Source organism: Haemorhous mexicanus, chromosome 1 (genome assembly GCF_027477595.1).
Source record: "Haemorhous mexicanus isolate bHaeMex1 chromosome 1, bHaeMex1.pri, whole genome shotgun sequence".
NCBI lineage: Eukaryota > Metazoa > Chordata > Aves > Passeriformes > Fringillidae > Haemorhous > Haemorhous mexicanus.
Genome location: NC_082341.1, coordinates 6,601,210 through 6,627,103, shown reverse-complemented (window position 1 = coordinate 6,627,103; position 25,894 = coordinate 6,601,210). Strand labels below are relative to the sequence as shown.

At 41.2% G+C, this 25,894-nt stretch overlaps 1 protein-coding gene across 2 annotated transcripts in view; it reads left to right on the top strand.

The window, feature by feature from the left end:
* PRKAG2 (protein kinase AMP-activated non-catalytic subunit gamma 2) overlaps positions 1-25,894 on the top strand; it is a 214,294-nt gene that overhangs the window by 12,196 nt on the left and 176,204 nt on the right. The window contains exon 2 of one of the 2 annotated variants that reach the window (XM_059839266.1): positions 6,986-7,210. The exons of the other annotated variant lie outside the window; for it this stretch is intronic. The gene's annotated coding sequence lies outside the window, so the exon portion shown is untranslated. The remainder of the gene's footprint in view (positions 1-6,985; positions 7,211-25,894) is intronic. 2 annotated transcript variants of the gene reach the window in all.

Sequence of the window (25,894 nt, the reverse complement as noted above, 5' to 3'; positions counted from 1 at the left end):
GGCTGGGGTGGCCTCACCTCGAATCCTGGGGACAGTTTTGGGAGCCACATGACAAGAAAGACATGAAAGTGTAAGAGGCCATCCAAAGGAAGGCAATGAAGGTGATGAAGGAGTCTTGAGGAGAAGCTGTGTGAGGAGTGGCTGAGGACACTTGGTCTGTGCAGCCTGGAGGAGACTGAGGGCAGACCTCACTGCAGCTACAACTTCCTTGTGAGGGGGAGAGGAGGGGCAGGCACTGATCTCTGCTCTGTGTGACAGTGACAGAACCTGAGGGAATGGCCTGAAGTTGTGTCAGGGGAGGTTTAGGGCAGATATCAGAAAAAGGTTCTTCACCCAGAGGGTGGTTGGGCACTGATCAGGCTCCCAGGGCAGTGGTCACAGCACCAAACCTGACAGAGCTCAAGAAGTATTTAGACAATGCTCCTGTTAATATGAGATGACTCTTGGGGAATGTCCTGTACAGGGCCAGGAGCTGGGCTTGATGATGCTTGTGGGTCCCTCCAACTCAACATATTTTGTGATTCTGTGAGGAGCAGAGCCTGTGTGTGTGGAGGGGAGCTGCCCTGTGTGCAGCTGTTTGCTCTAAACTGAATACATTCAGTGTGTATAGACAAGCTGGCAAATTGCTCATGTTGCAGAGAAATGAGCTGTGATGGAAAATACAATAGATGTTTAATTATTTCAGGGGAAAACCCCATGTTATGAATATCCTGTGTTTTCATGTCACAAAACAAACAGAGCAACGAGCCTGACCTTTAGGCTGTTTTGATTTCTGGTGGTTTTTGATTTACAAGACTTAAGTAATTTAAAGTTCAATCACCTGGGCTATTGTGCTAAGGGATTAACACATAGTGACTTGCATCCTACTGTGCCAGATGTAACCAGGAGTAACTTCTTCCTTGCCTCTGTCTGCTTCCCTGCCTACAGCCATTGCTGTAGAAGGCCTCCAAGTCATGTCATGTCAAATAATGCATGGTCTTCAGAGCTCACTGGGGGAGAGAAAAGTTTGGGAACAATGTGAGCAGGCACAGCCAGGCATTTCCACTAATTGTTGATGTGGACGATGGAACACAAAAGCAGAAGAAGGGAGGGGGGAATGGAAATGTGTCTTGGTGTGGAAACAACTGTGTAAAAACAAATATGCCTGGACTTGCTTTTTGGGAATGTAAATGTAGCACAGGAGAACTCCCACAACAGGAATCTTCTGCTTTAGTCTGCCCCTGCCAGATAATTTTAGAAGGTTTCTTTTTTTATTTATGTACGTCTAGAGACTTTTTTGGCTACTAAGGGTTGTGGACTTCAGCAACCTTGAATTGTAACAGGTAGTTGCATTTTACTGCTGAGCTAGCTTTAAATTATCTGTTACTTTTTGTTTCTGGTTATTTGATATTGCCTAAATATTGGAAATTGAAAAGTTTAATTACTTAATTATTAATGTAACATGGAAGTAGCATTTCAAAATATATCCTGGTATAGTTAAATACCTGACTCTCTTCCATACTGTGTACTCTAATCCAAAGCAGGGTGGAGTGATTTCCAGATCAACTGTATAAAATAAGTAAAATAAAATGGCATATTTGGATTTGGGTGGGGAGGGGGGGATTGTCCATAATAGCAAAATAGAATTTCCTATTGAGAACTGTCATGCAGTTCTATATCTATAATGTAGGGATTGTCCATAATAGCAAAATAGAATTTCCTATTGAGAACTGTCATGCAGTTCTATATCTATAATGTAATTTCCTTAAACTCAGAAACACAACAGGTAAAGACAGTGATGAAGACATGACCATTTGGGAGGATGAGCCTGAAAATGGCACATTTTCCCTGTAGAATGGGAGCTATATGGAATTAACTTAAAATGAAGTTAGTAAATTTAGTGAGATTCATAAAGTAAAATTAGTTCATTTATGTTTCACTGCACAGTGGAAATTTTTGTACACAGGTAAGCTACCAACCCATGCTGGGCTTCCTCATCCCCTTGTGATGGAAAGGTTTTTTACATCAAAGAAGCAGAAAACACAAGTGATGCACAGGGCACTTTCATGTTCACCTGTGCCTGAAGGATCATCCTACCTATGCTCAAAAGCAGATATTTCTGCAGTGAGATGCAACAGCTGCACTTAGTAATCAGCACAATGCAACACAACTGGTGAAAATCCAAATGCTTACTTTGTCCATTTCCTAAATAAATTGCAAATGTCTGACAGAGCTGAGAACCATTATGGAGGCAAGAGGAAAGGGAATAGCCATCAGAAACACCAATTTGTTATTTATATAATGGATCTGTCATTAGTAACTTGATCATGCCAATGCAATTGCTTTTTTTCCAAGATAGATATTTGTTCTTACCAGGACTGATTGAAAAGCACTCTGATTATGCCAAAGTGTGCTTTAAATGGAAAGAGGGAGATGGAAAACTATTTAACAGTAGAAATATGATTGCTGATAGCATTGCAGAAAAGTGACAAAGCAGAAAGATAGCATGGTTTTATCCAAGCAGTTAGATTGATCCCTTTTTAGTTAAAAATAAACTCAGTGCTGTGAAAGTTATCACAAGGACAGCTGTAAAGACTGATCATGGGTCAGAGTGAAAATTGAGCTCATTCCAAGAAATTCATCACAACAGTCCATTGTGGCACTTCTATTTTGACAGACAGCCTCCCAGCAATTACCATTGAAAATGTTTACCATTGTAGTGTGGAAATCTGACTTCCTGGCACGGGGCTGGGAACTTCATTTCACAGTAATCTCCTGAACATCTTTGCTGACTAAGGCTGATTCTGAGCAGGTTGCCAAAAGATCTCAGTTTCTCCACCTTCTTCCCAATCTTCCAGTTTTTGCATCAGATTTGTCTTTATTATGTGTTCCTACTTTTGTAATCCTGTGATTTCCAAAAGCCACTGTAACCTCCACAAAAGTAATAATTCTTTATTTAAACTTCTTTGTTGTGCAGGTGACAACAAGCTGGGACAGATTGTCCAGAGAGGATGTGGAGTCTCCCTTGCTGGAGATATTCCAGAATTGTCTGCACATAATTCTGTGCCATGTGCTCTGGGATGACCCTGCTTGAGCAGGGGAGCTGGACCAGATGTCCCTCTGTGGTACCTTCCAACCTGACTGTTCTGTGATTCTGTGAATATTCCCTGAGCTGTATCCCCTGAGCCAAAGGCAGTAGCTGCTATCTCTAGAGTTTTCAAAACCTGCCACAGAATATGAAGAACAAAAATCAGGCTCACAGAATTACATATTGGGTCTTTAAGGAAAGGATTTTTAGATTTTTTTTACATGCCTGAGAAGTGGGCAAGCTTTAGGGGTGAATATCTTGTTTTTCAGAATTTTGGTGACTTTGCTCAAAGCTGGGCTACTTAATGCTAATTTGTGCCACAAGCTTCCTGCTGTTTCATGGTGGATTCCCACAGTTAGCATTTTAGGGAATTTAAAAATTATTTTATATGGCTTAGGTAACACATGCAGTGCAGAGCATAGAGCATCTTCCTCTGCTGGAGGAAGATTTTTGAGCAGCTTTCTGAGCTGCTCACCACTAGATCTGCTGAGTGCCATTCTGGTGTTACTTGCCTTAGCAGGAGAATTTTCCCTGTCACTGGAGCTGCTGTGGACAGTGGGGCTGGAACTGGAGAAGCTCCTTCTGCATGGGATGGAAGTGTTAGGATTTCATTATGGCTCTGTGCAGCTTAGAGGAATGGCAGAAGGAACCACCTAAAGCTTGTGGGTGTGCAAAGTGTAAATGAGCAAAATATGGTGTACCAGAAATGTCGTGAATGGATACCAAAATATCAGTAATTTTGGTTTTGATTTTGCAATAATTCCATTTGACAAAAAAACAGGTTTCTTCTAGTTGTTCTGCTGAGACTTTTCTCTCCTTGCAGACAAATTTTAAAGGTCTGCTTACCACAAGTCTTACCACATGTGAGAGGATTGTGCAAAGTGTCTGATATAAGAGAGCTGTGATGGAGATGGGGGAGTGAGACCAGGGTACAGTGGTAATATTTATGGCTAATGCTATGATGAACCCTCTCTGCTATTCTGACTGTGTTCCAGCTTTAATTCTGTAGCTGTGGTCTAAAATGGGGAGGCAGGTAAGAGGCTGAACTCACTGTGAGCCAGGAAACCTAAAATATCTCTTTTACTTTTGGCCAGTTGCCCAGACCAGAATAAATACATCCAGCCTTTCTCTTTCACATCCCCATTGTAGAGACAAAATACAAAAAGGCCAAACAGAAATCTGACAGACCATATTTTGTTTATATAGAGGCTTGGTAACTATATGAGATGAAGAGACAGTTATCAAGCTAAGTCCTGTACTTTATATGGATTTATAACAGACATTTAAATAAAGTATGCCTTTGTGCTCAGGCTGAGAATTTGTAAATTCAAACTGTTTTATGCATGTTTCCATAATATATGAGGGGGTTTTATGTGTAGTGCATAGATTTGCCTAGATGTTTTTGTTGTTGGAATGATCATGGTGATTTAGATAATGTTTTCTTTTCTAAGCATCATCTCAGCATTTATCACGATTTCATTAACAGGAAAAAACCCTTCTTTTATCTCTCCTAATTTGTACACAAGGCCAGTTTGAGGGAAAGGCTGACTTTTCTGAGAAGCTTCCAGAAGTTCCAAGAAAGGTTTATTTGCATCTGGTTATTTCCATCTGGCAATTAATTAAAATTAGGCCTTAAAACTTCCTATTTTCCTTTCTAGGATATTCTGTTTCCCAGGCTTTTCAGCCTGGCTGTCTATGAGTCTGATGGTGGATCACTTTACAGAACTGCTCTGTGGTCACAGAAAAAGATCTGTGACACCAGTGGAGGGACAGGACTTTCCCCTGATGGCTGGAGCTGGAGCTCTTGGTCTGGCACATTGGCTGGGCTTCACAGGAAGTTTATAGCTTTGGGAAGGAAATTTTTTATATGTTCTGGCATAAGCCTTAACATTTTCCTTGCTCTCTTTATTGTTGGGAAATTGCATGTAAAGCAACTGCAACTGGTGGAACATATTTCTGTATTTTATGTATAACTTCAAAGCAGAGTGAGGCCAAATGTTTATCTCAGCTAAGTCTTTTCCAAGTACATGTATTCATTAAGCTGACCATAGAAATTCAATCAAACATAAGCTCAGCTATTGCTGGTAATTCATTAACAGATTCATCTAAAACTTTGTCCAAAGCTTTAGTTTCTGAATCAGGTCATGAACATCTCGTTTCCTCACCAGTCCAAAAATACACAGTCAATTTGGTGGTTGAACCAAGTTTAGCCAGACTGAGCAACAGCATAAGCTCCTAACCACAAGCTTGCTTTGTCTTGGATCCAGCTGTGCCTCTCCTTCCATGTGGCAGGGCTGAGGAGGAAGAGGATATCCCTGAAGTGTGAACATGGCAGTCTGGACCCTCACACCCTGATGGCTTTGTTCTTCAACTTGAAGGGAGTGTGTAGCCCAAGCCAAGCTGTCACTCCACTGACCTTTGGGTGGTTCATTACTTGGCTGGGAACAGAGTGTGTGGAGTGAACTCTGGAGCTGATACAAGCTTTTGCATATGAAAAGGCCTGAAGTGCTTTAGGAGTTATGTTTTGTCATACATGACTGACATATAGATAGCTATCTCAGATATCTGGGGCAGTGATCACTAAATGCTTTGCTGGTGTTTAGCAGTGCTAGGAACATTTATGCTGGAATTCAAGGAAGTTACTTCATCTGGACTACATGATAGGGAGGACTTTGCCAAAAAATGCCAAGTGGGGAACAGAGCTCAGAGTAAAAAGTTCTTTTTCTGAAGGAAACTCTTGTGAGATCCTGAATGAACAAAAGAAGTTTACTTTCACTGTGTCTGGAGAAAACCTGGTTTTTTTCATTCCATGTAAACTCAATTTCCTCTGTAGTACTTTGCCTGCTTGCACTGGCCCTGGGTTGTTTCCTGGTAACATCAGTGCCCTAACGAATCTGGATCAGGAATGTAAAGAACCACCAGTCATTGAACTGTCAGTTCTTGGATACATGCAAGATCCTGATTTCCCCCAGTCTCATCTTGTTATCCTTATGGTATTCAGCTTATCCTTTTGCAACTCTTATCAGACAAGTGTGCCTTCTAATATCAACCTCCTGTGCACTCAAAGCTTCACTTACACCTGAAACACAGGGAGACCTGCTTTATTTGTTCCCACCAAAAAAGTGGACTCTTGGAGGATATCCAGGTTTTTATTGGACAGGTATTTGATCCGAGCATTTCTTTTAAAACTTTCCTTGAAAGAAAGCTTGGGGAAGAGCCAACATAATAACCCTAATGCACTGCCCCCCTCCATGTCCTTCCTTCTGCAAATTTCTAAATGTTTAGGAGAAATGGTTGATTTAATGTTGCCCTGGAAGTATCATTATTTCTGATGTGAAGCTTGGACAGAAAAAAATTTAAAAAGTAATTTGCCCAAGACTGTAGCATGCTGGAAAGTAGAGCTCAGTGGTTTCCTAGTCTTATATGCAAGCTAAAAACCCATCATGCTTAAAGCCAGACCACTGTAGGTAATTCAGCACTGCAGATGTCTTGGCCCACTCCACTCCTGATTCTGCACTGTGTGGAGCTTTCCCTATAGAAAATCATCTGTGACATGGCTCCCTTTGGCCTCAGGAGTTTACCTGGGATGATGTCTGTTGCCAGACTTCTGTGTCAGTACATTTACTGCCTTCAGTTGTGGATGAAGCCAATTTGACTCACTTGAAGCAAAATCAAAGAGGACCATGAGCCTATGGCTGCCCATAAAACCTCCCTTCCCTGCCATTCACTGTTGTTAGGGCTGATGGAAATGAGCCAGCGTTAAATAAGGGTGGGAAAGCATCGCCCTGCCTTAAACTGAGTACAGCTGCACTTTTGTTACTCCACTTATATGCAAGGGCAAGCAGTGTTTTGGCATGCTTTGGGCTCCTAAAAGCACTGCTGGGGCAGCAGAGGAAGTGACTCCCACTATTTTAAAAGGCAGGTCACCAGAGTCCCAAAGTTGCAGCAGCTGAAGCCTCTGGAGAGCCGTGTGTTCCCTGAGCCCTGGGGAGAGCTGAGGAGGAGCCTGTGCTGCCAAGGGAGCTCACCGTGGGAACTGTGCTTGGAACCTGCAAGGATGGTGACAAATCCATTCAGAACTCCCCAATGAGGGCCTGATTTTTCTAATTGTGATAAAAGAAATCAGCCAGGTGGCTCAGACAGGTAAAAGTTGGGACTGTGGTGGTGGCTGGTCAAATGCTGGGAATTCCAGTGGTGTGCATTTCTAGGTGGCCTTTCCCATCCATTTTCAGGAAATTGTTTTTTTTTTCTTTTCTTTCTCTGTCCTTGTTTACTTGTAATTTCACTTTTAAAGCTCTTCCTTCCTCTTTTTGGGCTGCTCTTTCAAATCTGTTAACAAGAAATTTCTTTCAGATTCACAGAAACAGTTTTTGCTTGCTTGTTTGTTTTCCCAGACTGTTCAGTAGGCTACAAAGATAATTTCTGCTGGTTGGTTAGTTTACATAGGTAGGATCCTCTTGTTTCCCATTTGGAGTCATTATGCAGCTCTTCATCAAAACTTGGGACATTTGAAACTCTTAAATGAGCAGATGGTACATTTTTATGAGTAGTACCCCATGTTATGTGTATGTGTTTGTGGGTGTGCCTGCACACACCCATATTTCCATGTGTATTTTTTGCATATAATCCTTGGGGCACATCTGATCTGAGGCTTTTGAGAAGGACCAGAACCATGGCATTAGGGAGCAAGGATTTCTTCTGAGACGTCTGGTATGTTTTGATGCAGGTGTAGGGAAAGATGGTTATCACACTCTGAACATGGAAAAGGTTCATTCTGATACAGAATGTGGCCACAGGTTGAGTGGCCATATCCTTCTAGATTTGGAAAACAGTGCAGAATTAACCTTTCTGAGTCATCATATATTTTTCTGCTGACCTCACATTATACCTAGAATGACTCCTTTCCTGTGTCTGTAGCCCTTCCTCAGCTTCCAGTCATGAGACATCAGAGCTGATTTTTTTCTGGAGATCAGTCAGTTATTGGGTCTCAACAGGAGGATGAGAGTTTCTTGAGTCTAGAAAAAAATGCTAGAAATAATTATTTATTTCCCTTCTTGCTCTGGGGGTTGCATAAAGCAAGAAAGAGCCTTCTTTAACTTGCTGTTTATTTCCTACCTCCTGAGTGAAAAACCTTTAGGCAGAGCCATCATAACTTCCCTGCAATTAACTCCATCAGTTTGCAAAGTGGTGATGTTTCTTGCTCTCATTACAGCTTTCCTCTAGAATGTCACTCTTCCTAATTTCCAACTTCAACTTATGCACAATAATTTCCCATTTTCTAATTGCACCCACAAAGTGTCCTTTTTCTCTTCTCCCTTGTTGATGTTTATGCACCTTATGTAACTGAGGAGAAGGATCACACACACTATCAGCTGTCAACTGCAGAACCCAGGGAGCCAAGCTCCTTCAGTCACGTCCCATGAGAGGGAATCTCTTCTCCTCTCACCTCCAAAACAACCTGTTAATGCACCTGTTGCCAGCTGAATTAATCTTCCCTGAGCAGATGACCAGAAGTGTACACATTATTCCAGATGAGCTTTCACACTGCTTGTATATATCAATATGGGATTAAAGCTTTTTATCTGTTCTGGAGGCCTCCTGATGCCTCTTCTGATCTGTGCTTTATCCATGGCAACATTGCCATGACAGCTCCCAGGTAACCTTTTGAGACAGGTGCACTTCAGTTTGTCTCTATCCAGCTGCTGAGTGCTCAAGTTTTAGACAAAATGATAGTCCTTGAATACATAAATAAGGGATTAAGGACTCAACTAAAATAATTAAATTAAATTGATTAAATTGACCTGATTTCTGATCCTCCACTTGTTCAGATTATCCAGTCCTTTTCATGAGAGATCCTCCTCTTTCTCTTAGGGAGTGAGCCCAGTATCTTGGGATCATCACCAAGATGTCTGGCTTAGCTTAACACACTGCTGTTGTTTACCCAGGTTTCAGGAAGTTGTTTCATGGAAAGATTATTGCTTCTCTTTGCACTGGGGACTTGAAATTCCTTGTTGTCCTCCAAGATGCCCAGGATGCCAGCAAGAGAGCACAAGAGACTTCCCCTCTTTCTCAGCATTGTTTGCTGGCACTTGAGTGGCAAAGAAAAACAGCAAGAGGAAGAGAAGGGGGTAACAAGGGTTTTCTGGGTGCAAACTAAATCTACTAAAGAGTTTAGTAAGAAATTGAGTTGTCTCCCACAGCTCTCTGGTTTATTGCTAGGCCAGAACTGGGCAGAGTCTCACAGAGATGGCATAAAACAGACCAGGAGACCCTACCAGATTTCATGGTCATAGTGACAGTGACAGATCTTTGTGATTCCATATTATATTTTTTTATTTGACAAATAATATGTTTTTCTAAATTTTCCTTTTTAATCTTAATTTGAGCTAAAACTTAGCTTGAAAAAATATATACCATAATGGAACACCTGTCATTTTTGTTGAATTACAGCCCTTTAAGACAGGAGTTGTTTTTTAAGTATTTGTGTAGCTACAGGTTTTATAGCCTATAGACATCTTGCTGCAGAACTGTGAATGAAAATAGATCAGTTTTGTGCAGGAAGGCAAAATAACTACCTGACAAAGTTGTTAAGATGGTATTTAACAGCTTTACATGATTAGTTAGGACTACATTTGTCCTCCTTGCAGCAGTAGTAGCTGTCTAGAGCTTTACATTTACAGTGGAAAGAGTGACTAGAGCAAGTGGAGGGAGTAGATGTTGGGTTTGACTAAAACAACATGACCTTTGGTGCTGAATCTACTTACTCATTTCTCCCCCTTTTCAGGGTAACCTGCTTTCCATAATTTTTTTTAATTGATGGGTGCATACTTTTTGAAAGAAATTGAGCTCATGTAAAGTAGAAGTTGCTGGGATTCTTTTTCAGGGTCTTCTTCAGCTGGCTTGAGAGGATGATAATGCTTGGAATAACTTTTAAAGTTTTGTTTTGTTTCCTTTTTTTTTTTTTTTTAATGCTGCACTTTATATTTCTTATTCCCTGTTTCCCAGACCTATCTCCTTACTTTTTTTTTTTAATTTTATTTTTGCTATCTCTTTTCTCAGATCTCTTTGAAGGGTGTGAGCTGTCCTTTTTAAGTGGTGATATTCAAAGGAAATAAAAGGTTAATGCAAGATCTGGGCAAATAATGATTCATTTCCAACAGTGCTACCAGCAGAATTGGCTTTCAGCTGCATTGTGCTGAAAACTGATGACTTACAATTGGCTAAAGCTGATAGTGGGGCTGGAACAGCTGTGGTACAGCAGGGCAGCAGAAACTTGCAGAAACAACTGGATTTGTTAAAGCTGAAAAAGAATGTAATTTTCATCCCCTCTTGTGTAAGTAGGTGCTCTGAATGTTCTCTGGTGCTGTTAAATGCCTGCTGAGGAACAGCAGGATTTCAAGAACAAAGCTGTTTGCATGTATGTGTACTTAAATTGTGAAATGTTTAGGTAATTGATTTGTTGATGCTTAAGCTTTGGTAAAGTTTGGGGTTTTTTTTCTTTTCTTATGGATTTAGTGCTTGTGGCAAATTTGCTGGATGGACATCCCTGTAGCTGTCTATTTATCCAGGGAGCAGGTCCTGCCCAGCCCCTGGCCTGGCATTTCCTGTGGCTCACCTGCCAGGATTCCCTGGAGAGAGAATCTGTCTCTCCACCCACCACCATCCTATGGAGATGGGAGAAGTTAAGCTTTGCTGAAAGCTGTGGTAGTTTTGTGTTGCAGACTCTGGACCATACAAAATTCAGCCAAGTACAAATTCATCTCGTGGCCGTGAAGCTGATTTATGAGGGCACTGTCAGGGAGGGCATTTGCTGTGCCAAGGGAGCTGTGTCTGTGTGGCTGGTGATTCTGGAGAGAAACCAGCTGCTGCTCCTGCCTGTTATTTCTACCAGCTCCTCTTTCTGCTCTGCTTCTGTTAGGACCAATATTCTGCCAGAGAGATAGAACTCTTCTGGGAAAAAAATGTATTCTTCTGTGAAAATGCATTGCTTTGGCTTGGATTTGATTTTAGCACTACCTGGAGTCCTTTCATCTGTCCTGGTGATGTTGCTGCTGCTTCCCCCGGGGCTGCAGCACCCTGAAATGCGTCAGTGCTGCCAGAAATGCTGAGAGCTTCACTTTCCTTAATCCCTGCTGACTCCGTGGTTTCTGGGTGTTAGCAGGAAAGTGCTCACCTAAGTAGCAATTCCACATGGGCCACTGGCCTTCATGGCCTTGCCTGTGTCACCACATGGAGGGGTGTTAGAAGTGGAGAGATCTTCCCTCCAAAGAGAGAAAACACAGGGGAAGGAAGAGCGTAAGTGGCTCTTCCTATCAGCATTAAAGAGGATTTGTTTTTGAAGGCTAAGCCACTAATGCTGAATGACATCAGGAAAGAGATAAGAGAGCTGCTAAGTCTCTGAGGAGGGTCCTGGGGACAAAGTGCGCTCTCCAAGGAGGATACAAAAGACAAAAGAAAGGAAAATCAAAGCATTTATGGAAAGAAAAAGTAAGGCACTCCCAGAGGAAATTTAGCAGAGGAGATGGGCAGCAGTGAGGAAAGTTGTGATGTCTATGTGAAGGAAGCCAGGGCTGATAGAGGCTGGTGAAGATCATCCTCCACGTATCAGATAAGATCCATAAGCAGCAGGAGAGAAATGTAAAAGGTAAGGGCCCTGATTTTTCTCACCTTCCTCCAAGCTGTTTTATTTTAGGTGCCCTCTTTGGAAGAGTTGCATGGGTTGTTCCCATATAAACTCCCCTGGCTTGCATTTGATTGGTAACAAATAAGCTTCCAACACCAAAAGTAAAAAATATCTTCTACTGATGTAATTATTTCCTGAAACAGAAAGGAGTATATGAAATAGCAGAGAATGCTATCCAAGACAGAATGTCTTTCTCAAGGGAAGGTAGTGAAGAACCAGTAAATAAGTTTGAGTGCTCAGCTGGGAATCCTAAATTACCTTCAGAAAACATTAAGAGAAAGAAAAGAATTTTTCAGTGTGATGAGATTAGATGAGCAGCCTGATGTAGAGGTGGCAGAAAATATGACCTTTGCTCTTGGATGAGTAGCAACCACATTATCCATGGGATGAGAAGCTTCCAGTAAAGGCTGTGATAAGATACCTCTGCATTTCTGATAAACCTGAGAACTTTTACAGAGTCAAACAGGATATTCTGAATAATATCCAGATCGTTGATGTTGTTCTGAGTAGGACATGGTGGAAAGAACTCTGGAAAAAGCAAGAGCAGCTGACTTGAAGAATTCACCAGGATTTCTGGACTAGGTGATGGCTGTTCCTGAGCCATTTTACCTCATTTCCTAACGATACCCAGTAATACTGGAAATGGAGATCTGACACAGCACAGCCCTACACAGCCTTGTGTATTTTGGTATTTCCCCCAGATTAAGTTTATTTTAGCAGGCTGAAATTTTGACATGGGCATGATCTATCCTTACTTCTTGCCATGGATTTTGCTATATTTGCCATCTGAGCTTCTTGTGTGCTGGACAACACAAAGCAGGGCTGCTTCAAAACATAATAGTCGACTTGTTATTAGTAGCTTGTTTGTTTGTCCCCAGGCCTATTTATAAAAACAGCCCCAGGCAGGGAATTCTGCCAGCAGCCCAACCACTAAACAATTACAGATCTTTTCTTGGAGCTGTGTTTTCCAATCTATGCAATAATTCAGCAGCAGACCATAGTCACTGCTCACAAGTGTATGAAAGTAGCCATTTTTCTGTGTGGCACTGTTTTTGTTGGTTTTTAAAAAACAAAAATAGAGTCTCCAAAGGTATCCCTGTTTGTGCTAGAAAAATACAAAATTTAACTTACAGGTAATGCTGCCAGGTTGGTAAAACCAAGCCCAGTATGATATGTAGAACTCAAAAGTAAGTCAAAATGGTCAAGTGGATATTAGTCAAAAATTATACATAGGGTGCAGTCTTGAACAAGGAATTAAAGGGACTGGTACTCATAAAGAACCAGGCTTTCCAGATCCCTCCTGTTAGGTTTAAGGAAAAAAACCAACCAAACAAACAAAAAAACCCAAACCAAAACAAAAAACACAAAAAAACCCCAAAAAACCCCCCAAAACAAAACAAAAAACCAAATCAATCAAAAAAAAAACCAAACAGAAAACCCCCCCAAAAACCCAAAAAACCTACCATCACCAAAACCCAAAAACAACTGTAAGGAAGAAGATTAATCTGATTTTGAAAGGACAGTGTAATATCTGGTTTTATTGGTGCTCTGATGATAGAGTTCAAGTCACAAGTGTGACAGGTGGTTGATTGGGTTTGCATGGTTGCAATGCAGATGAAGTGCTCTGTTTAATTAGTGGATAGGAAACTACAGGGAGCAAATGATAGGCCCTTGTTGGCCAAAATGGGATGGAAGGAAGTTAAAACATTTGGTTTTGTTCATACTAATGTAACAGCATAGTGAGAGTATCTTGTGAAAACAGCCTGATAAACAAGTCAGTAAATGAGTCTGGGGAGTCTTATGAAAGGTGGGAATGGTCAAATGAGACTTTGGGGGAAGTCCTCTCCAGTGGAGACAACTTTGCACAAGGCTGGGTCACTTCTTTGTACAAGATTGTCTTCTTTGTCCAGAAGTCATGAACCAGAACATCTCTGCTTGGAGAATGTGGGTTTTTTAAACAGATTGGTTGTGTTTCAAGGGTTTGAAATGTTCTTTCTGCACTTGAAATATGTGTCTGTGTTTGCTAGATATGACGCAAGGTTTTGGCAGTTTTGCACTTGATTTTTCATGTAAGCCTTAAGGAAGACCTAGAATTTGGGATTTAACCCCACATCACCATGAAACTTGTTAGGGAGTTTGGTGCTGGTGTTTAAAAAAACAGTTGTTTTATCATTATTTTATTTTATTCTTTCTTGGAGGGAAAACAAAGCTAATCTGCCTGGCTGCTGCCATTGAGAGGTGTGGCAGGGACAATTTGTTCCTTAGATAACTTAGGCCTGCTAATATAAATTCACCCTTGAAACATTCAATCCCTCTATCAATGCCTGAAGATTGAGGCAAATTGTGAAGTAGCTTAAAAATCAACTGCTGTGCAGAGCACAAGGCCTGGAAATGCAGAAACCCTGTGTTTTCCTGTGTACATGGGAAAACACAATCTTTTAAAGGTGTGACAGAAGCAGAGCCACTGCACCTCCAGGATGTGCAGCAAATTGGAGGGATATGGAGCATGGATGTGGAAGCTCATCGTTGTCTGCTGCTTCTCCTTCACAGCAGCCTGGGACTGTGGTTGAGAAAGGTTTTATTCTAGGAAGAAACTCTGTCCCTGTTAATTCCTCAGGTTAATGAGAAAACACCAAATATGTCATGCTTTGGATGTCATGGCTCAAAATCGAAGTCAACCAGTGCTGGGAAGTGTCTATGAAGTGTCTTGAACTAGGAGGTGTGGGAGAGGAAGGAATCCTGTAGCATTTGTAGAGGCTTTTCTCCTATGACTTGTTTACTTTCTCAAATGAAAACTAATATATAATATTGTATTAAGGAATAGATGCAGACTTTAGCAAAAAAGTTTTAAGTTCTGCAAAGTTAGTGACCCTTTATATTTTTATTTTCTTTTCATTCCCTCCCCTCTGCCTTTTGCTTTGTCTTCTTTAGAGTTTAAAAATGGGGAGCAGCAGAGTTGTAGCTTTCAGTCTCAGTTCCTCCTTTTTGCACAAAGCCCTTGTTGGATTGCCCTGATCTCCTTCCCTACAGATTATTCAGCCACTCTTCTTATAAAAGGTTAAGATCTGATGGTGTTGAAACCTCTTGTTTACAATCAGTGCAGAACTGTAGTATGGAAATTTCCATCTGCAGCAAGATTAAAAAAAAAAAATCCCTGCTGTTTTTGTGAATATTTGGATCCAAATAAAGAAATAGTGGTTGAACCAAGCATGTTAATTCTGACTAGCACATACTGTGTGTTCAGCCAAAGAGGTCTAAGCTAATAACCCCATACTCTGAAGAAATTATCTTATTCTGCTTCTACAGGAGCCACGGTCTCACTTGCAGAGGTATCTAAACTGCTCTGATAATCTGTATTGAGGTCCTCTAAAATGCAGTGCTGCCTTCCTTAGGGAGATATGATCAAGGTAAAAAGACACTGACTTTGGTGCCAGCTATGGGTTAATTTTTCTTGTTGTTTGGGCAATGCCATGTGCAAGGATGTCAGTACTTCTGGAGAGTAGTGTTCATAGTGCAAGGTGCCTGTGACAGATTTAAGTCTATGGTTTGATTGTTTTGGGAAGGAAACAAAGCAATCTGTGGATCCTACAGGCCCTTTGGAGAAACCAGTCAGTTACCTTCTCTAAAAGCAGCAGCAGTGCTCCCTGTATTTCACATACTGTGCTCTGCACATATCCAGTATTACAAGGGGTGTCATTTCACAGAGAACTTGGATTTTCCATATCAGTTCAGAGCACACACAGTAAAGCACTCACTGCCCTGCAGCCACAGCTGCCTCTCCTGCTCCTTCCAGAGCCCAGCAGGGCATCAGCTGTGCAGTGTTGTCACTGGGCACAGAAGGGCACCCTGCTTGCATTTCAAACTTGCTCTGCAGACTCTGATATTTTCTCTTAACACAGCAACAGCAATTTAAATTCGGGGGTTAAGTTTCTGACAGAAGCAGATGACAAAAAGCAAACTTAATGTCAAAATGCAGGGTTGTGGTTTTGGGAAGAGGTTCTTTCCTAAGCTTATGCTTTTCAGTTGTGTACAAGTTAAGGTTTGTCACTGGGCCAGTCTGAGGAGGAGCATTTGATACCTTGGGGAAGCTGGTCCATGTGCTGCTGAGAGGCAGGAGCTCAGGAACTGACTGATTCCTGTCTTGTGGCTGAGTTCTCAGTGCTCACTGGAGCAGCCTTGGCCACTGCCTAATGAGCTCAATGATCTCAGCATCTTCAGGCTGCTCTAAGTGACTGTGGTTTTGCACAAGAGCAAAATTGAGGGTGTTCCATGTTCTCCTATTTTGCTTTTGGGACAAGTTATAATTACTCTCCTCTTGCCTTTGTGAGCCCTAACCCAAAGCACTGCATAAGCAACAATAATCAAGGTTAATAATCCTACACTATAGTGATTGATATTTTCAGAGCCCTCTACCAGCATTACTCACAACATTTCTGCTGTAAATGAGCATTAGGCTCATTTTTATGTGGGAAACCTTTTGCTGAAGAGCAGGGCTGTGTTGAAAGCATGAGTGAAACAAATGGGTGTGTTGGGATGGATTCCAACCATGCCTTTTGCCAGAATAAGGCAGGATGCCTTGGGTTTACCTGGCAAGGGAAAATATATGAGAATGCATAACCTCTGCACCTGCTGGGAAGAGCAGGCATCTCCCCACAGCATCCAGGAGGGCTGTGCTGTGCATGTTTGCAGCTGTGCACTGACAGCTGCAGGTGCTTTCCTGTCAGACAGCATGGAAGGTGCCTGGCTGGCTCTCTGCTGCTGGGTTGATCACTTGTAGAGATGTTGCCTCATGCTCATTAATTTCCTGGTGCAGGGCATGCTGGAACAGACAGGCAGGATTTGTCTGGGGGAATGAGGAAATGCTGTAAAAATCAGGAATTTACTTCTAATCCGACTGCCTTTGGGCTGCCAGTCTCCATGTGAAACTTTATCTGTGGCACATGGAACACTCCAGTGGCTGCTTTTAGGCTGTTGTGGGGTTTTTTCAGTCATGGAATTGTTCCCCTGGCAGTGTTCCTGTGGTAAAGGCAGGTGGATGTTTAAAGGGAGAATGTGGATATGCAGAGGAAATGCCAGTGTGAGCAATATTCCCACCTCAGCACTCAGGACCTGTATTTCTGGATCAGGTCTGCCCTGTCTCAGTGTACTTTTCTAAAGGATGCTCTGCAAGCTCCTGTGTGGCAGGATACCACCCTTATGGCACTACTGGAGTTGGACCATGGTCACTCCAGCTTCACCAGTAGTGGGAAAGGCAGTGAAGTGGGAGGAAGGTTTCTGTACTCCATGCTATTTCTTAAGCCACAGCTTCAAAAACAGAAAAATCAATTTCACAGCTTTTTTTCTTCAGACAGTTCCATTGGTTTTGTTTTCATCAAATCTTCCTAGCTTGTATAGAAATAAAAATCTACAGTGGAAGAGAGAATATCTTAAAAATAAGAAAAATCCCCACACAGTTCTGGAGGAGAAATAAAAATATTTTTCCAAGTTTAATTGTTGCAGAGAGATGCACTTGTAAGGTACATCTGGGTCTGCATGTGTGGCTTTGCCTGGTAAAACAAAGACATGTTAGAGGCAGAATCCTGGCAGTGGTCAAGCCAGTGGGATTTTTGCCAGTGATTTTAATCAGAGCCAGAATTTCACCCTAGGTCTATAATCTTGTGTAATCTCCCTTTGAAGTCACATGGATCTTTAACCAATGTCTTATATAACACCAAAACAATTCACCAACCACTCAATAATGTCTGCTTTCCTTTGTAACCAAAACTAAATGTTCCAAATCATGTTTTCCAATACCTGAGATGAGATTGAATTAGAAATCTTCCCCCCCCCCATTTTTCCAAAATATTTGGTGTTTATAGAGTCACTTTGGAGCTATGGGTGTAGTCTTCTGTTAAACCCCTTGTCTGACCTTATAGCTAACCATGTTTCAAGCCTGACCTTTGGCACAAAGATTTATGTCCTTCCCTTCCAACCTGAACTCTTCTCTGATCTCATAGTCCTGCTTTAGGTCTTACAGAAATGTCTTTTAGGCTCATCTGCTGATTAAGAAACTGATAGACTTCTGAAAACACAGTTTGTCCCATTAAAATGAATAAAATTATCAATCCTAATAATTCCTTGTAAGAATTTGAGTTTGGGGTTTTTTCTCTGCATATTTGGGGTCCATTAGCTCTACTGACACCTAAGGAAATTCCATTCCTCTATCATCAATGCAACATCTGGGATTTTTAAGACTGCAGGTGTGTCTTGAGCCTGCTGAACTAAAAGAGGGAAGGTGATATGAAAATATGTTCAGTACAGTAATAAAATGCTTCCATGTCAGAGACAATTAGAGGAGTATCACACAAAACCACAGTTCTGAGACAAGAACTCCTGTGTAATTTTGAAAGGAGTTGTTTCTTTCAGATCTTAAAGATTATGAATACTTGGAGGTTTTCAAGACAAGGCTGGCCAAAGCCCTGTGCACCCTGGTTGAAGTTCCCTGTTGACTCTACTTGCAGTAGGAGCTGGGTCTAAAGACTTAGAAATTCCTTCCCCTTTGAATTGTTTTATGATCTTGAATCATGCACAGATCAGCTTAAATAAGCATTAGTAAATCCTTGTCAAACACAGACTATAAATTATCAGGTGACAGTACACAGGTTGTCTTTCCAGTGCATTTTGGCTTTAAATTCTGTATTTGGAGAAGACAATTTTGCTTTGCTTTAATAAAAGTCAGAAGGTATATCAGTGACAGAGGCAATTCTCAATTCCTGACCTGATGGCCTGATAATACAGTCTTCCAGGACTGAGGAATTGTAACCTACATCTGGGAAGATTTTATAATTCACAACAGTACCTTAATTCACAAGTAGAATTGCTGTTGACCTGGTTTATATACACATATTTTAATTTTAAAACAGTTAAGAAAAACTTTCTGGCTGTATTAATCTATTTTTATTGTCAGTTTAATGAGTTACCTTTTTTACCTTATAGCAATACCTTGGTGGTTTGGGTTTTGTTAAAAATAACTGGCTGGCAGTTTCTGTTTCTTTGTGGCTTCTTAATTTGTGTGATTTTTATCTCAATACTTTTTAAACTGTGTGTTTCCTTTTAGTTCTTTCATGAAAAGAAGAACTTCTGCCTTTGCAGTTCAGTCAGGTTTGGATGAATTTGCAAATATCTGACTCAAGCTAAATTTGCAGTAGAGCACATCTTTGTAAAGCCATGAGTTTTCTTTGTTGAGGGTTAAATTTATATTACTTTGATTTGAATGCCTCAGCCTGGGAACTGTTTCAAGTGGTGGATTAAGAGGTTTGTCTAAAGTACTTAGAAATGCAGGATTTGCAATAGCAGGTGAAATAATTTGTCAGCTACATCTGGTAACCTGCCTCCAGCAGTTGTCTGTCTCTGTGGCTGTGGTGAAAATTTGTTCTCCTTTTCTCAGCATCCCTTGTACAATTGGGCTGGTTACTTGTATAATGCAGTATAGGATAGCTGTGGGAAAAAACACATTGTGTTTTTGAAGAATAATTAAGCTTCTTACACTGCAAATTTGACCCATATTTTAAAATTTCAAATTTGGTACAGGAAATTTCAGACTGTAAACCTGGTTTTGGTTCTCCTCCCCCCAAAAATGAACAGAAGGCTTTACCCTGTTTTCTAACTTTTCTGAAGTAATGTGTTTTTTCTATAGAAGTCAATTGAGAGCAAAAGAGTGCATTAGGTTTAGTGAAATACACAAAAACTAATTTAAGAAAATAATTACTAATCAAGAGATGACCAGAATTAGAAATCAGTGAATCAAAATTTGTTTGGTTGAAATGAGGCTGCATTTCTAGATGAGAAGATGACCATGGGCTCGTACCCCTTCTGGGATCCACCACTGGTAACCTGAAAGTTTAGATCTGCATCTGATATTTGGGAACTGGGGGGCCAAAGCAAGCATGTCCTGCTGTCCTGACTGCCAGCCCTGACCTGCCACCAAAAAGGCCTTTCCTTATTGTCCTCCTGAGGAATGCTTTCATCAGGGACAGAAAGATGGACACAGAACAATATAATCTCTCCATCTAGCTCCCACATGACAGCCAAATAAGGAATTTTTTCTCCATTTCTCTTTTAATTTATCTTTTGAGAGAGTGCAGGCTGTAATCAGTCATGTGGCTTTTCTTTTACTGTCAGCACCTGAAGGAAAATCTTAAATTGCCAAGCACTGCTATAAATTGGACAGGTTGCTGCATGGCTGGTTGGGCATTGTACCATGCCTGTGTTTCTCCAGCTAAAACAAAAAGAATAAAGAATTGTGTTGAAATGAAAGCTTTCCATTTTTGGCTGCTTTGAATTTTCTTTCTTCACTTCTACATTTGTAACAAAACCCTTTTGAAGACTGTGTTTACTACTTTGATACTAATCAGGGCAGTGTTTCTGTATCTCAAAACTCCAAAACTTGCTTAATTATTAAATCTCATACTATGCCAGGGTCATATTTCACCCTTGCACTCTCAGAAATTCTTTGCTATATAAATATTTTCACAGCAAGCCCACTGTGGTAGAACAGGGCTTTCCTCAGCCTCACCCAGAGGGCATGTGAAGGAAAATCCATAAGCAGCAGAGCAGACAAGGGCAGTGCTGGAACTGGGTGTTACAGTCAAAGCCAGTTCACCTCTTCCAGCTGCAGTCTTCAGCCAGTTCCATAACCCATGGGAAGATTAAGAAGGGTGTGTTGGCTGAGGAACATTCATGAGTCAGGAAGCTTTTAGCTCTTGAGCCTGTGATTGACTCTATGGACACTCTTTGTGCTCTGTTCTTACTAAATGAAATGGAAAGTGCTCTTGGGTTTTGCAAGAATGCTTAGAGGGAGCTGAAGTGTTTGGTGAACAGCCTGGGTGGGATCTTAGCCTGCTTGGAGCACTTTGCTGTGTAAACATAGCATAAAAAAGAGATCTGATCAGAAAATCTACTTGACCTGTTTGTGAGTTGAACTTTGCACTTTTTCTGGAGCTCTCTTTGCTTCGGGTGATCCCTGGGTCTTGCTGGAGAGAAGGTTCAGTTTCTGCTAGAATGATGCCACATTTCTGGTGCCAAACAAGAGGACTTGAGACACAGAGGTTGGCACCTGCAGCACCCTGCTCATTCACTGTGGGAGCACAGGATTGCCCAACCCCTTCTGTCCACCAATCTCACCTGAGGTTCTGAGTGCGCAGGGAAACTGGATTTGATGTGTTTAAAGGAACAAGAATGGCTGTCAGTATGTACATGTTAGCTCATGTACTTCAGGGGTCATTTACTTGGTTAATTATGCTATTTATTGCAAACTGTAGACTTTGCATAGGGTCCTGTTTGGGGAATGTTATTTGGTACCACAAGTTGAATACCTAAGCTCTGAATGAAAGGCAAAAAAAAATTACTACAAATTTTGTTCTTGTAAGAATATATTGAAGACTGCAGCATGGGAGAGAGCTCTTGGGACACTTAAAAACAGGACTCTTCAAATATAGGTTTTTCTTTCATTTGTTACATGGGGTGAAGGGAACCAGATCTGACGTTACAGAACTATATTTCATTCCTGCTGGGAATCATCAGATAGTTCATGATTGTCTGTTGTGGGAAAAACCAACTGAAATGGATTCAGCCTTTATGAAATCAAAGCCAAGGTCTTCAGCCCCATTGTTGTGACACACCCTCTGGAAGGTGGCTTCCCATTCTGGATCCTAGGAGATCCCTCAGTCCAGGCTCTTGCATTAAAGCAGCATAGGTGCAGCTGGACTGGACTGAGGCCATGGGTGGCAGATGGGTCACAAAAGCCCAGCAGGATCAATGGAAAGAGGGAATGCCTGCTGGAGCAGCAGATGGTGCTTCCACAACCAACTCTCCCATCCTGGCCCTGCACACACAGATGTTCAGGTGAAGCTCTGCCTCTGCTGAATCCAGATGGGAAGAGGAGATAATGCTGCAATTTCCAAGACGACCCTCCCCATGAAAGTGGAGTGTGTGGGGTGCTACAAAATGGAGATGCAGCCTCCAAAGCTATCAGACCATCTCTTTTTGATAGAGGCAAAGCTCTTTTTGATAGAAGCTCTTACTAGAAAAATCTACCACCTCTCAAAGCAGCAGGTTCTTCAGCATCCCTTGGCTGTCTCTAGAACTTTGTGGTCATATTGACAGGAAATGATCCCTGCTGTCCAACCTAAATCTTACTTCCTGCAAATTAAGTTAATTTGTCTTTGTTCTTGGCTTGCTGACCATGGAAAGTATTTGACCAACCACTGACATGTTTATTTCTTGTCTTCTCTTTCCTAGTCTGGAAACCCCAGTTCTATCAGCACATAGACCATATGTGATAATCCTCCTCTGGTTCTCTGCACTGCTCCATTTTGGAGCACTGTGTTTTGAAGATGCTCTGGACAAACAAGATCTAAAATTAGACTCACAGAAGTCTTATTGAGTGGGAAAATTGTCTAAATTGCCTGAGAGCTCTCCTAATGTACCCATTTGGATACATTTGGGGCTTTTTTGCAGTTTCATGTCACTGACTCATGCTGGAGTAGTTTTCCCTTTTAGCAGCCTGGCTAATAGCCAGCTGTTCCCTGCTTTGTATTTAGGTGCCATCTCCCTTCTTTCTCTAACCTGTTGAAGTTGAAATTTTCCCCTTCGAGGGGACTCAGGTTTTTTTTTTTTTCAGCAGGGATGGGATGTGTGGACCTTCACAGAGGCACTAAAGGGCAGCCTGTCCCAATCCCTGTCCCTCAGCCCAGCACACTGAGCAGCACCAGGTGCTTCTCCAGGAGTCAGACACAGCCCAAGCTCTCACAGTGAGCACTGAAATTACCTTCTCCACGTTCAGGGAACCTTGATTTCCATCACACACAGAGAAAGGTTAAATGAAAGCCATCTCAGCAACCTCAGCTTTTTTAGGCCCAGTCTTGTAGCTGGACAACATTTTAATATGAGGTTCACAGCTCCACACCAGATCCCCTAAGTGGGAATGCACAGATGCCCTTGGGGAAAAGAAAAATCCACAATATCCCTAGGGTAATGCCACTAGGATAATGCCACTGTGTCATCCCAAAACTACAAACATCTAATATATTTCAACTGACTTCAATATTCTGTTGCTATTTCTTCTAACCAAAACTTTTTGATTTGTTGCTTTCACTGAAGGAACAAGATGAGATCAAAAAAGCAGGGAACAGAAGAGAAAAGTATGGTATCCCAAGATAAAACAGGAAGAAATTTGCTTTGGTTTTCTTCTTCTCTCTCTTTTTTTTTTTTTTCCCTCCCATATTTCAATTGTTTATAAATCTATCATGGTTCTTATAAATTCATAATAGTAATAGTACAGAATAATTCTCCAATTTTTCAAATTAATCTTTAAAATATTATTCCTCAATTGTTTAGTACATTGTATTGTTACTTTGGGAACATCTCTCCAGGTTACTCCATCTGCAAGCACATAGTTTTACCCCCAGTGAAAAGCAGATGTCTCCAAGCAGCATCATACAGGAATTTTTTCAGTTATCTCAGCAATGCCATTCTTGCCCTTACCAGCAGTGGGTATGTAAAAACCAGCTTCATCTGGTTATGATGCTCTGCAGTTTATTAAACTGTGTAACTTTTGGCAGTACTTCATTTTATTTAGCTGAGCTATTGATACACTGCAGTCAATTCAGCTGGCTGATTTTTGGTAATAACTCATTTACCTGTGTTTCTATTTGCCACTTTTTTTGCTTCCTCTTATTTCTGCCTTTTCATAATTTTGCTTGGCCAACTAAGACACATATAACATAGTCTTTAACCTCCATCCTCATTAGATATCTCTTCCCCATTAGCCATCATCCTTATTAGATATCTGTTCCCCATCTCTTAGGCTCACACTCTAGTTTCACATATAGGGTACAATTTACCCCAAAGATATCCTAAAATGCACATATTCCAGCATGATTACATCTCTTCTCAGTGTGAGTGTTGTTGCCATGTAGATCAAGCCTATGAGATAAATTTTTGTTCTTCAGGGGCTGAAGTAAGCCAAACACCCCAGTAAAGTTGTATGTGAGAAAAACAAGGCAAAATCCCAAAGTTACCTTTCATATCCACAAAAACAACCTGAGAAAAACACGTCAGACACCCATGTAAAGCTTTATAGGCATCATTACTGGCCAGAGGTTGAGCAACTGAGATGTGCACATTTCTTGTAAGAGCTACTAAAGGAAGTGACAATCTATAATTTAGCTTATTTTTCTATGTAGGAATGCAGCATGAGCAAAGGCAAACATGATTGACAGCACACATATAACTCAATATGTTTCACTTAGGAGATCTCAGAGCATTGTAATTAGTGAAAAACAAAATACATGTTTTTGCTGAAGAGCTGTCACCAACTCAACTCACAGGAATTGCATTTTCAGTTTGAAAGAGTGCAGAGTTAGTTTAGAGAATTCAGTTAATGTTATTCCAAATGACATTGAGCTTTGCTAGTGAAGGAGCCAAGAAAGCCCAAAATGACCCACAGCATACTTACTGTTTGCTAACAAATATCATACATTAATATCAATAGCAACCCAGAGTATGTATTACATTGCCAACAACAGCAAACTCCACAGGTCATGTTTCCCTAATGATATTCATGAATACTTTTGCCCACAAATAGTATTACATAAAACTAAAGGAATATTTGTATCAACTATAGCAACTAAGAACAACTCCTGGAAAAACATCCTACCTGCCTGTAGTACCTCAACACCTTAAAATGGTAATTTAGGTCTCTTTGTTTATCCTACATGGTTAAAAGGTTTTTGACTAATTCCTAAATAATGCCACCTTCAAGCCAAAAAGATCTGAATTCTGGAGCCAAGGCAGCCTAGCAGACAAACCCTCAGGGTGCTGGGAGCAGAAGGAAACTCTGAAGCCAAAATGCTATTCAGAAGTTTGAAAATAAGCTAGGAATTTCCCCCAGAAGAGCTCTGCAGCAAAGAGGCCTGGCTGAACTGCCAGCTGCTGGGGAAATGTGAATCTGGACAGCTCTTCAAGGGCCAAGGCATTCACCTGCTGCCAAGGAGCAGCAGGTCTGCTCCCATTCCTGAGCTGCCAACAGGCTGAAGTAGTCTTTGAAACACACAGGGTAAATTAGCATGAAAATGAAAAGCAACAAATTTAAAATGTTATGCAGATGGAGGCAGAAAGTGGCCTCAAATTAGGATTTTCCAGGCTGCAACTGATTTGTGGCTTGTTGTTCAATTACTCTGGGTTTATTAGATCATTACTATAAACAGACTCATTAAGCCACTGCAAAACTTGGTGAAGCTGCTCACCTGGCATTCATTTCTGTGGAATCACATACAATATCTGTAGGCCAAAGATTGCCATCAAAGTTCAGAGAAATGCTGGTGGGTTTAATAAGGAGTAACATTCAAATAAAACTTCTCATGCCCAGAGTTCTACAAACACATCCTAATTCCAAATAGCTCCACCAGGGAGATAGTGACAAATGCTTCTCCTTTTTAGAAACTAAGGAAAGAAAGGCAGAGAAAATCATTCCTCCAGAGTCACTGCAGGGGCAAGCAGAAGGTAACAAGCTTTAGATCCTTAGTCACACTCGTTGGCACAAGTGCTGGATCTAGCCAAGCCCTTCTGTCACCACAGCTCCCAGATCTGAGGAGAACTCCTCGTCGCCAGCACTGCGCCTGTGTCGGCTCTGCCGGCTGAAACTTCAACAGGAAGACGTGGAAATACTTCCTAATGGAACAGTTGGCAGCAAGGAGAATTAAGGACCAATTCTCCTTGCAGGCTTGGCACATAAGTCTCATTAAAGTTAACAACAGATATGAGACTCGTGTGCAAGGGAAAGTGATTAGAGCCTTAAATCCAATCAATGTCAGGTTTGCCACATTGTTCCACGTCAACAACTTCTTTACTGCCCACGCTGATGCTGCTTTCCCAAGGAAGTTTATTTGTACTTACAGTTTTCTTTCTGTGGCCTTTTTTTTTTTTTAAGAGAAATTTAAACATTATGTGTTCAGTGTCTCACGGGTGGTTGGGATTTTTTTCTTAGGTAAACTGGTAAGCGATAAGTCATCTGCATCTTTTTTCTTTTTTCTTTTTTTTTAAGCTAGCTGACAGCTGATTTCCTTCCTCTTTCTCTTTGAAGATCTGAACTCTTCTTTTGTAGT